Source organism: Anser brachyrhynchus (assembly GCF_964034855.1).
Source record: "Anser brachyrhynchus genome assembly, chromosome: 4".
Lineage (NCBI taxonomy): Eukaryota > Metazoa > Chordata > Aves > Anseriformes > Anatidae > Anser > Anser brachyrhynchus.
The window spans coordinates 27,659,720-27,672,648 of record NC_137698.1 but is presented as its reverse complement, the minus strand read 5'-3'; the positions used below and the strand labels follow the sequence as shown (position 1 = coordinate 27,672,648).

Below are 12,929 nucleotides of genomic sequence, written 5' to 3'. Positions count from 1 at the left end.
GAATTTGGAGTCTTTAGTACGAGACAATGTGAAAATTTCATAAATCTAGCCAAGCATCCTCTTCAGTAAGGTGTTTCCAGAAGATGGTAAGATGGTCCCCATTTCAAAACTTCTTTTAATGCTTTGTAGTGAAATTTATGTGCACATGGTTCTGTTAAATAACAATACAAATACAAAAGTAGTTGCAGCGTACCTTTTATTATTAGATCTTTGTAATATGTTTATAACAATTGTAAAAGCTACATTTGCAGTACCATTGAGGGCTGAGTAATTCATAATACTTCCTCCCTTCCTTTGCTCCTAAAACTAATAGGAACCAGCACTGCACAGGCAGTATTTGTCACTTTATAGGTCTGAGCCTTAATGCTAATGCGATTGCTTAGCACATCCACAGGTCGATTATATGTCTGATTTAATAGTTCCTCACAACCTATTTTGGTTTAAAGTCATTTGAGCATATTTAATAGTTCTAAGGGAAAAACTTGTCTAAAACATCCTATTTAGACAGGAGAGAGTTTGTAGTTCCTCATTCAAACTTTTTGTGAGGTTCTTTAGTTACATCTGAACATAACTTTTTGAAAGTTTTTGACATTTCCTTAACAGAACATAGCAATCACTTTACTGTAACACTGTGTTTTCAAGCTAAAAACTTAGATCATCCTACAAACAGAAGTCAGCTGATCCCAAACAAGCAAAACTGTGGATCTAGGTACAATTATGAAAGGCAGGGGATCCTCCCTCTTGTGTTTTCTCTCTTAGATTCTTCTTTGTGCCTTGCTGAGATATTGCAGCCTGCCAGTGGTACTGAGGCAGATTGTAGGGCAACACAAGATGTTAACTTCCAGGGATTCTTTTGTTGCTGTTGGGTTAGATAATATGACAGCTAGTATGTTGTTTGGAGTACTTCTGAGTGGTAAAATAGTATCTGTCTGTTGCTATTACTCTACCTCTAAGGAGAATAATTATTGTTAATTAATACTAAAGATCTTTTTACCTAATTTTGCCTGCCTGTACATTAGATGTTTAACCTGACCAAGTCACCCTAGACTCCATCTGCAGTCACTAGAGAGAAGCACACATACCAAGAGTCACTTATTTCACCTGTTTGGGACAATGACAGTAGAAAGAACTTAAGGCAAATACTTCAGTCTAAGCACTTCATTATCAGCTGGTTATAATAGGTGAGGTCCCACCCGTTCTCCCATCTCAATGCTAGTGGGTGGCACAGGGAAAAGAGTTTCTCTGTCAGCTCATATCCACAGGTGCCACAACTAGGAGAAAAACTAAACTGTCTTCACTTGCAAGCAAGAATTCACCCTGATACATATTTGTTTAGTATTCCTAGTATCTGAATTTGGAAAATATCCATATTTCCATAACGTGAACAGCAAACTTTCTTAAAAAAATTCTCACCATGAAAGCGAGAGACACAAAGTTTTTAATATAGACTACTAGTTATCAAGTCATTAATAAGACTATTAAAATACTGAGGCCATCTGTAGACGTCTGTAGACTGTTTTACTAGATACTGCTCACTTGTTCGCTGTTTAGTGTTCACTTGAATGTTACCATGATCAGTCTATTATGCTTTTACATATACTTAGTACCTGATTTTAAAAATCAAGCATGCTGTAATCTCATCAGTATCAATTAATTTACAGCTCTGTTTATTTCCATTTTTGGAACCTGTAATCATGCTATCTTGATAGCCTGCAGATCGCATCATTGCTGACTTGTAGCAAATATGCTTCATTCCAACTTCTCCGTCCATTGTAAGGCTCCTTGACAGCCCGTTTAATACACTTTCATGGTTCACCCTCAAATTGCTTTTATTTAATAATCATTAATAATTTTCCATCTGGCAGCAGCACGCAAACTTGTGAATAGACTTAAAGATGACATATTTACTACCAAAAAAAGAGTTGCTTGTCGTGATCTCTCACTAAAAATACACTTTCCCTTAGTGTTAATCTCGTCGTGGCTCTCAAAGAGAGGAGAGCCGCGGCGGCTGAATGAAGCACAGCTGTCCCCGCTATTCCTTTCGGCAGAGGTAACCTCGCCGCGACCCCGCTGGGGCCGCGCTGGCTGGGCTGGAGGGGGCGCTGCGACAGCACGGGACGGCTGCGGCGCGCCCCGCACCGAGGAGTTGCGGGCAGGGGTCACGGCAGGCAGGGATCATCCCAGGCTCGGGAGACTGTGCTGAGCTGCACAGCAAATACTTGCGTGCGGTTTGGGTGAAGTGAAGCCCTAACTCAAGATCTTGGGGAAAGAGAGGATTCATTATTTTAAAAGATAATCAAGCAAACAAGTGTGTTTGGTTTGGTTTCTTAAAGAGATTCTAGATTACAATTAAATTGTAATGTTAAAATTACTAGGAACACGGTTAGACTAAATCATGTATGCAAGCCGTTTCCTCTCTTTCCATAGCTGAAAGTTTTATGGTATATAGCATAAAACCCCCAAGCCCTTCTCATAAAAAAAAAAAAAATCAAAGCCAGGGCCTTAGCCAACCCTATCTAGTGGGTGGCATCCCTGCCTATGGCAGGGAGTTTGGAATTAGATGATCTTTATGGTCCCTTCCAACCTGAGCCATTCTATGATCCTGAATGTCCACTAAATAGTCAATATTGCAGTGGAAAAAGACAAGTCCATTTAAAGCCACTGATACATTGCAGAATGAGTGAAGAATACTTGCTGCTTATGCTACTTTCAGGAACATCTCTGTAAATTTCAATTTTGTGTCGTCAAAAAAAAAAAAAAGTCAAGTACCAGCATGACAATACTAGTTGACCATTCTCTTGTATTTCAGTAATGAAAAGAATCTAGTTTTCTGAAGTCCTGTACTGAGATAGCTATTTAGACTGAACTTCTGATTTGTAATACCTTTGGAAAAAAAAAATCTTTGGAGCATAATCATATGAATTGGAAAGGTTTAAATACCTGCTTTTTTCTCAAGAAATTGGTCAGAGGGGGAAAAAGATAGAAAATATTGCAATTTTTTTTTTTTTAATGAAAACTACTGGATAGATAGAAGATAGAAATGGATATCAATATTCTTGCCAAAAAAGAAAAAAAGAGATATTAATGTTCTTGGGAATAGAACAAGCTGAACAGTTACCTGTTCTTTGACACATCAGAGCCAGCCACATAGCAGATGCCAAACTAGCTGATCAGATGTAGGTGGGGGCACGGGCCGGGATTATCATCATCTCTTTATTTGAAGATGGATGTTATAAAAGGCAATTGTAAAAACAATGGGATAGTTGTTGAAACGAGGACTGTTCTTTCAAATTGTATTTAGGAAGAGAATTCCAGCTTAGTTACTTCATTGTCTTCTGTTTGAATAGCAACATTTCTGCCTTGGTGTATTTCTGATTACATTACTGAGAGTTTAAAAGAATCTCAGTTAGCTTCTTTATTCTTTGGTGTGCTTCTCAGTAAAAGAATGCGGATCTGAAGTTCCTTGGTAATGCTCCACAAATAAATAATTTATTAACTAGTATTTATAAAAAGACTCAAAGATTAGAAGAAAATGTTATCAAAGTATGTTTTAAACTGATTCTATACTTGAAGCAACTGTGAAAAGCTTAGAATTAAATTACTAAAAAATACTCTTCTAAAATTAGTACAATGGTGCTGTTATCTGCAGAATGAATATATATATATATAAAAAATAAGTTTTGACTCTTATTTACATAGGAACTGAATGAGACTTGTATGAATGCTAAAATAACAAGGCGCCATATGTCTTCAGAAAGCTCTTTCACTGTACTAGCTTTGTCCATATTAAATGTTTTTAGTTTTAAAAAAAAAAGCCTAATTGAAGTAGTTTTAAAATCAGAATTCCAACAAAAGTGGCACTAAAATAGTGCCAAAGGCAGTATTCCAAGAAGCTGCTTTTACTTCATATTTCAGCATTTATTTTTATAAATTGTATATATTGTCTCTGGGCCTTTCCATTATTGTGCAAAGCATCAACAGCCACAAAGTCTGACAGTGAGGAAATACATTAGCAATCTGCTTGTCACGGACTGATTGAAAGCACTGATCTGTGAAAATGAAAACTAAATTTGGAGGCTGGGTAGAATAGAGGTGGGAATGAATCCACATGTTTAAGGAGTGGATGTTTTTTTTCTTTTGTATGAAATGTGAAGGGAAATGGAGTAGTGAGGCTTTACATAAAGGAAAGTGTTTGGAGTCAGTACTTGTGGTATCATTATTTATGAATGTTCAACAGGTATGCAGTGCTATACCAAATCCTATTTAAATAATTATGCTTAATATTCTTTGACATGTTTGCTCTTTTGCCTAAAGGCAATACCACATCTTGGATTGTTTAAGCTTCTTAAAGTTAATTACAGCAGTTTAAGAACATTACTTAAACAGTACATACTTTTGTAAGATACAATATGTTTCTTTATAAATGTAAATGAAGTAAATACAGTTATCACTTTGAAACTTGATGCTTTAAAAATTCTTTCATAATGCAAAGCTGACACGTCTGGAGCAAGCTTGCTAAATGCATTCTTGACAATATGAAAGCTTTAGAGATCTGGATGATGACACTGAGCAAATAAGACTTTTCTGCAAACACGCATAGCTGATGACTGCAAGTATTATACCTCATTCAATTAAGGCTGACAGGACCTTGAGTGAGGTAGAAAAGCCTATTGGTTAATAGTTTATAATAGACCAAACATAGAAGAAATATTGTTAAACAGCAGTGAATATTGTGCTTATTTTATTAGTTCTAGAACCCATCTGGAAAGTGTGTTCTTTCTAACAAGTTTTACAGTTTAATAGGGCTCTGTTAAGTGGACTGTAAATGTGAATCATTTAATAGGCTATGGGCTTGCCTTTTAAGCCCATACAAAGGTGAAGGAAGGAGTAAAAGAAATTCCCTTGCCCACCTATTCCCTGTCACATAAAAATATGAGAGCAAGTCCTTCCCAAAATATCTGTATTTCCTACCCTGAACACGGCGGTGGAAAGTGAGCAGGAAAGTTGAAGTTGAGGTGTTTGGTGCAAGAACAGCAGTAAATAGACCTGTTACTTCTATGAACCCCTCTGAAGATCTCCCTTTCAGTGAAACCCATTACTCTGATCAACAGTGAGTTTGGTAGAAAGAGACTAAAATCCTGGGAAGCTTTTTACAGTATGCAGTAGACATGTTCAAGGGGTATAATGATGAAAGAAGTCTGTTGTTCCTGCTTTACGCAGATGTTTGCAAACCTCTGAAGATGCACTATATGCAGAACAACTATTTTGTTTATATCTGAGGCATGATAAAGATTTCTCACCATGTTATTTATGCACAAAACGTTTTCTGTTGTCAGAAGTCTTCATGTTCCCTGTTCTTTAGGAAAGAAGCTCAGATAAAAAGTTTTTTGTTGTTGCCATTTTTAGTTTTTGTTTGGTTTTTATGCTTTTAGATATTGAAAAGAAAATAATCCACAGTGATGGATGGAGGAGATAGCAAAACAAACAGAATTGGGAAGTTCAGCTTTGTATACAATAAACTTTCACGGAGGTGTTGTCCCCTTAGACTCTTCTATGTGCTTTTTAGCTTTTGTCCTCCAGAAAACTTTTGTATGGATTAATGGAAGAAATGGACTTAATTGCTATTTTGTGCCCTGTCAGCTGTCTTGCCTGGGATGATACAAAAGAGAATTGGTTGGTAGCAATAGTGAGTAATTACAAGGAACCACAATAGTAAGGGACTTGCTTAAGTATTGGAAACTTGAACAAGTATTCATATGACACGTTCCTGTAAATTAGAAAATGAGAAGACTTCTTGAATATATGCCTAGGAAATCTGGTTAGAGAAGAGGTAATTCAACTAGACAATTTCACCTTTACATACAAAGATGCCTGTAAGTTGCAAAAGGGTCTATAAAAAGGGCCTATATGGAAGCATCTTATTTGATGTACTGAAGTACTGTATATCAAAGTGTTTACTGTGGACTACACACCAAGAACCTTCTTTTCCTTAAGTCATATGCTACGGTTAGTGTGATAGTACTCAGTGTAAATGAGTACAAAACTCAAGAATAATAGCAGTGTGAACTCAAATAGGTTAGACTTCCTGTGGGAAAGGGTAATGAGTTAAAAACACTTGGGAATTGGAGATAATTAACAGGTAGAATCACTCATAAAACACTGCTTCCCCACCCCCCTCCAGCTACCTGCAGGTGAAAGCAAGTAGAGGACTAAAATTTTTGTGCAACAAGTCCATCAAGAAGATGTTTCTTTTAGTCTAACACTAACATGCTGCTTCAAATCAAAGTGATTTTTATTGCTCTGTTATATTAATAATTTATACTTGCAGTGTATGTGTGCATTAATTTCAGAAAACATAATGAATACTTTGTATTTATGCAGTGCCTTTCATCTGAGTATTTCAGTGCTTTATAAAGAGCCCGTATAATGTATGAGCAATTTTAGTTTATCTCCTCTAATTTTATAAAGATGTGCTTTTCAGATGGCCAAGGGAAAAAGATCAGACACAGAATCCATCTCTTGTTTATGTTACAACTGACAGGTGACACAGCCAGCTGAATTCTTTAAATATCACAAACAATTTAGCCACTAAGATAACACATGGTCCAGCAGTAAATCATTGCTTATGGGAAGACCACTTAAATGCTTGTCCTGTGAGTAGCCTAGGTATGCATTTAACTGAACTAACCTGAAATGGGGGCCTCCTACTCCTGTAAAGTAGTCTTAACAAGAGTAAGTTGGTAACAAACTTCATAGAAGACTGCTTAACATTTGGCCACAATCTAGCATCCTTAGTCTTTTTTTTTTTTTTCCACCTGTGACATTGCACTTTAACCATTCTACTAATAATGCACTGATAATCGGGGGCCAGGTATAGTATCAGATGCTGTCAGAACCTATTATCCTTGGTATGTGCTTTCCAGATAGCCAGTTCTGAAGGGAATCTTGGTCTCCTCAAGTGTGACCCTCTGTGTTAAGACACCTTTGCTTTCAAGAGGCAGGAATAAAAAAATACCCTAGGATTTGAAGCACACCTCTTCCTGCAGAAGAAAACTGTGTTCAAATCAACTTCCCTAAGGGTGCCAAGTGCAGTACTTACACAGTTTCCTCCTGGGAATAAGAGAGTGAAGTGGAATCACGTCCAACAAAAATATAAATTCTGTGATGATTAGTTTAACAGGCACGTTCACTTGACCAAAATACAGCCAGTAACAATGCAGTGGCATTCTCTGAAATATCTGCAAAATCAGTAATGAAAATTCTTTTTCTCTTTTGTATGTTGACATGTGTTCCTGTTCATTGTCAAGTTAGAGAACGTTGCAAAAATAAGTGTTGATGTTATCAGTCAGATAAATAAACGCCTTCAGTGTCTAAGACAAGTGATCATTGTATGATGTGTAGAAGGAAGAAAAGGAGTTGTTTTGTTGTGTTTTTTTTTTTTTAAGGTAGAAGTGTTTGCAATAACTCACTGCTGTAGTTATTTATTCTACATGCCCTATGTTGGATAGTAAATGCCATGATGATTTGGCCCAGAGATATTATTTGTGATATTATACTTAAGCCCAGAGATCAAGTAGAAACACGGATCTTATAATGACAATTATCTATATTTAAAGCTTTGAATTGAGTTTGCTTAAATAATTTGTTTTGTTTTTTTGTTTTTGCCTATAGAATGAGATGGTAACTAAGATTACACTTAAGTTTTCTTATTTTTAAGTAAGTAGTAAGATGATTATTTTCAACTTAAGCATTGTTCTGGAAAACAATAAGTAATGCAATACACATTTGAGTTATGTAAGTTAGTTTTTGTAAATTTTAAGGTGTTTGAATAGTGAACATTTGTTATTTTCCAGAATAGGCTGATTAAAAAGGGTGCTTGCTAGTATCAGTTATTGCCACTTGGTAGAAAGGGAAGGTCATACAAACTTTTTCTGATCTGCTCGTCTCTTCCTGGAAGTGTGTTCCTCTGCTAGCTGAGTAACAGTACTAGGTGAACCAATTAGTTCAGAAAATAACAGGAATGAAAGTTTGTAGATAATTAAACTAACTAATGCAGTGTAATGTATAACAGTAGCTTTTTATTTTTCTAATTCTAAATACATAAAATCAGCTTCTTCATTTTAAATACTTTTATAGGTAAAAGTCATTCTTAGTTCCAGTTATATCCCTTCAGAATTTTCTGCTTTTTAAACTGTAAAGACCTATATTAAAATAACTGCCATAGCTACTAATCAAATAGTCTATTTACCAGCAGCGTAAACCAAACACTTTTAAAATCTGCAATGACCAATTGAGCTGTGCCTCAATCGGATAAAGAAAAGCTAGTGAGTGTATGTTTTGGTGTTTTTTTTAAATGGCAAAAATCCTTCAGAGAAATTCTTATGCAGAATTAAAGATATGACTAAAAAGTGGGGAAAGAGAATGTTTATAAGGGTCTGCCTTAATTCTGAATGACTGATTCATAGAAAATGTAATTCTCACAATTGCCCTGTGGAGAGTCTTCAGAAAAATGAATTCCATGATAATCAAAGAATGGGATTAACATTCCCAAATTCTTTGCGTTCTCTCATGCACTAAGCTGACACATCTAATTTTAATATTATGTATAATATAACATAGTTGAAGACTAGTATCTTATTTCAAACTGATATAAATAATAATAATAATAAAGGTATAGTCTCTTGATTTCCATTTCTGCACTTTACCAGCTTTTTAAATTTAATATGGATTTTATGTCTCCTAAACTACAATTATATTTAACCAATCATCAGTGAAGCAAATGTGGAAAGGAGAGAAACTCAGAAGGGAAAATACTCCTTATGACAGCATTGGTTAGCTTTCTTAAGAATGCTTGGGAATCCCTGCTACTGGAAGATATTCTTCTGCAGATGTTAGAACCATAGCATCACAGAATATCCCAAACTGGAAGGGACCCACAAGGATCAATAATCCAGCTCCTGGCTCCACACAGGACCACCCAAAAATCAGACCCTGTCTCTGAGAGTATTGTCCAAATGCTTCTCGAACTCTGTCAGGCTTTGTGCCATGACCACTGCCCTGGGGGGCCTGTCCCAGTGCCCGACCACCCTCTGGGTGCAGAACCTTTCCCTAACCCCCAGCCTGACCCTCCCCTGTCCCAGCTCCATGCCGTTCCCTCGGGTCCTGTCGCTGTCCCCAGAGAGCAGAGCTCAGCGCCTGCCCCTCCGCTCCCCTCGTGAGGGAGCTGCAGGCCGCCATGAGGCCTCCCCTCAGCCTGCTCTGCTCTGGGCTGAACAAACCAAAGGACCTCAGCAGCTTTTGCCCTCTATACCCTTCACCATCTCTGTAGCCTTCCTTTGGACACCCTGTAATAGTTTTATGTCCTTCTTAAACTGTGATGCCCAAAACTGCACACAGTGCTTGAGGGGAGGCCGCAGCAGCACAGAACAGAGCAGGACAATCCCTTCCCTCACCAACTAGCAGTGCTGGGCCTGATGCACCCCAGGATGTGGTTAGCCCTCCTGGATTCCAGGGCACACTGTTGATTTAGGGAGAGCTTATATTATAGTTAGGAAGCAGTATAACATAATCCAAACAGGAATGTGGAACTTATTTTTTTTCCCCACACACTGCCCACAGCATATGTATATTGCTGTCTTTATTGACAGTTAGTATCAGTATCGACAGGATCTAAAGACTTGACTGTATGGTCCTCTAGGACAATAGAGATGTGCAGCTTAATTCTCAGTTTATGATTTGCTAGGGATATTGGTACAGAGAGTCTCTTGTGTAGTAAAGTGTAAAGGAAAATACTTGCAGCATTACAGAGGTAAATCTTACTGTATTGTTTCCACCTTTTTTTCCAAAGCAGTATTGCCGCTGGTGATGGCTTCCAAGTTTAATTATGGAGGGTTGGGACAGAGGAAGACTTGATTCTATCTGAGCTTCCTTAGGCTTGCCATATGGCCAGAAGGAATCTATAAAAGCCTGTTTTCCACAAATCCTGCGAGATGTAATTTTGGGGGGCTTTACCTATAAAGGAAGTAGGTGGGGATAATGATTTGCAGTTAGCTGGAGAATTATTACAGATGCCAAGAAGTGCAATTCTAGAACATACTACTGACTGCAAATACAGAGGTTGGTGATTCAGTGCTTCAGCCTAGAATCCTTCTTCGTTCTTAGAGGATTTCTAAATCATTCACTAAAGCACCCCTCTACACATCTTTTTACTTTTTTTTTTTTAATAACTAAAACACAACCTAAGTGAGATTAAGTAAATCTCTTGTTGGATAGAAGAAACACCACTCTTGCCATGATCCAGGTAAGTGGCAACCTGAATATTGGCTGCATGTGAGTTTACATAGTATGATATTACAGCCAAAGTCACTCCAGAACCCAGGAGTGGTAAAAGACCCATGGCAAATTCCTGTATAAACTGATGCAAAAATTGGTTTTAAATGAAGGTGTTTCCTAATTTGACAGTTATATCAGGCTCACCATATTATATTCCTACACAGCTTTTGTCTTTAGAAGGACAGTTCTTCAGGTGTATGACACAAGGATAGAAATTGCGTCCTTTGAATTGAGAAGGTAGATGCAATATTAAAGTTTCCCTGTCTGGATGGTGTTGGATAGGTAACTTTTGAATCATTACTGCACTCTGTTAAAGCAGACTTTCATATTCTGCCTCCTGCCTATTGGAAAGATGGCTCTAGTACCTCAGCCTTCAGCACAAAGTTGGCATGCCCTTCAATATGTTGCATTTTACACACCACTCGACTTCATTAATTATTGCTTCAATTAACCATACAGTCTACTTTGCTGACTTTAGTGTTGTGCAGTTTGACTGGCTAAAAGACACTGCAGGTTTTTGCGGGCAACCCCTATTATAGGTGTGAGTATTTTACTTGGTATTATATATTTTAAGGCTGCTTTGTTATGTGACGGTTAGAAACTTCAAACTGCAAGTACCACATGCCTCTATGACAATGCCAATTCCCAAGGATGATCCTAACTTGCTGCACAGTTTTTTATGCATAGTGTGACAACTGTGTTCACCTTTCTCTTGTTCTGGCATTCTCAAAGGTTAAGTTGGCCACCTATAAGTGAAAAATTGCTTTTTGGTACAGAACAAGAAAGGAGTTACATGTGGACATCCACCAAGTGTCTCTAGATTGAATTTATGTAGTGCTATCCTCGGGTCTTCTGCTTCCTGAAAGAGAATTGTGGTGTAGTCATAGAATCACAGAATGGTTTGGGTTGGAAGGAACCTTTAAGATCATCTAGTTCCAACCCCCCTGCCATGAGCAGGGATACCTTCTACTAAATCAGGTTATCAGGTTTCCCTTATACACAAGATTAAATTTTAGACCCTTTGGAAAATCAGGTGGTGCTTATTGTAATTACCCCTCAGTTCAGTGGGGTTGTTCATACTTAATTAAGAATCCAGAGCAATTGTATGGGGCTCATTGTGCAAATGAAAATGCTGACTTTCACAGATGGAGGGGCTTGGAAATTTGCTATTTAAATCTAGTTCTCTATCTGATTTTGTTTTATGAATGTGTGATTAAGACAACTCAGTGCTTTGCACATGATTCAACAAAGAGAATAGCTAGAAGAATATTGTTTTGCTGTTCTTTGTCGTCTTGTGTCTCTCTGCCTTTCTCCACCACTTTTTTTTTTTTAATCTGGTATTTCAGGATTTAGGAATCTAATCTGGTATTTCACCTTAGGAAAGTATCCATTCCTCACCTTCTTGTGGAAAAGGGAGAAATCAGCACTGTCTAACTGTGGATTAGTACTGAAGTTATAGGGTGAATATCCAAAATGATAGGGGATCATAATAAATGGGAAACAGTACATGAAGGACATTGCCAAAGAGCTTCTTTGGCAAAGAGCTCTTCATCTTGAATATGTTAATAGAACTGAAGTGCTTTTAATCTAAAGGTTATTTTTTGTTCCTAGAGCAAGTTATTCAATCTAAAGTACTGATTCTCAATTTTCAAGTGAGAGGAAGAAAATTTATACTAATCTTTCTGAAAACAAAATTCAACTGTTTTTCAGAGAAGGCCCTTATTCAGGTAATCCTTATCATGTGTGCTATGAATCTCCTGTGAACTTCAATGAACTCTGTTATCAAACTGAAACATGTTGCCTGGCAAAGCTCTTCTTGTCTCTAGTTTGTCCAGGGTATTGCTAACTCCCTTTATTCTGCACCAGCAGTGAAACTATCAGTTTCATCATCTAAGTGGACCAAAAAAAATCCATTTTACTTAAGAAAAAAAAGATACAATCTTAACACCTGGAGCAGAGATTATTACAGCCTGAAACTTGTGTTTCAGTTGTTGCAATAGGGCTTATACACCGAAACCAAGGGTGGATTGAAGGAAGACATGGTGGGCTAGATGTAGAAGTCCTTGCTGAAGTTCTGTTTACATCCTGTTTATGTGATGCTGTATTAAGGATGCTTCTGCAAATAGCCTGGCTTTTGCTTCCAGCTTTTCTTTCAAAAACTGTTGCTCTTCTGGAAATAATCTATTGTATTTTATTGCCTTAAGAACTGCATGGGGTATTTCCAAGGCGCATAGATGAGAATGATGTATCAAACTTACCACAATTCAAAGTGAAATGTCCCCTTTTAATAATTACTGAAATTTGCGTAGTAGTTGCTGGTAATGCTGTAGCTGTACTTTTGACAGCATATCTGTGTTTTCCCATGAAGAGCACTGCAATAGCTTCCTTAGCTAAGGAATGTCAGTGGTAAAATAAGCAGTCCTTGATGCCTTAGAAAGGCCCTCTTGACACACCTAATAAAGCTTCTTGGAATGCAAATGTCTGACAGAGGGAGACATGAGGAACCACTGACCGTTTGCATGGATCTTCCCATATATGCCTAAGGCATTCGGTGAATTAGTACAAGAAAACGACGGTACATGCAAACATACTATTTA

The 12,929-nt window shown here is 37.4% G+C and overlaps 1 protein-coding gene across 5 annotated transcripts in view; it reads left to right on the top strand.

Moving 5' to 3' along the window:
* The window catches only part of PALLD (palladin, cytoskeletal associated protein), a 201,763-nt gene that overhangs the window by 8,880 nt on the left and 179,954 nt on the right, over positions 1-12,929 (top strand). The window lies entirely within an intron of this gene.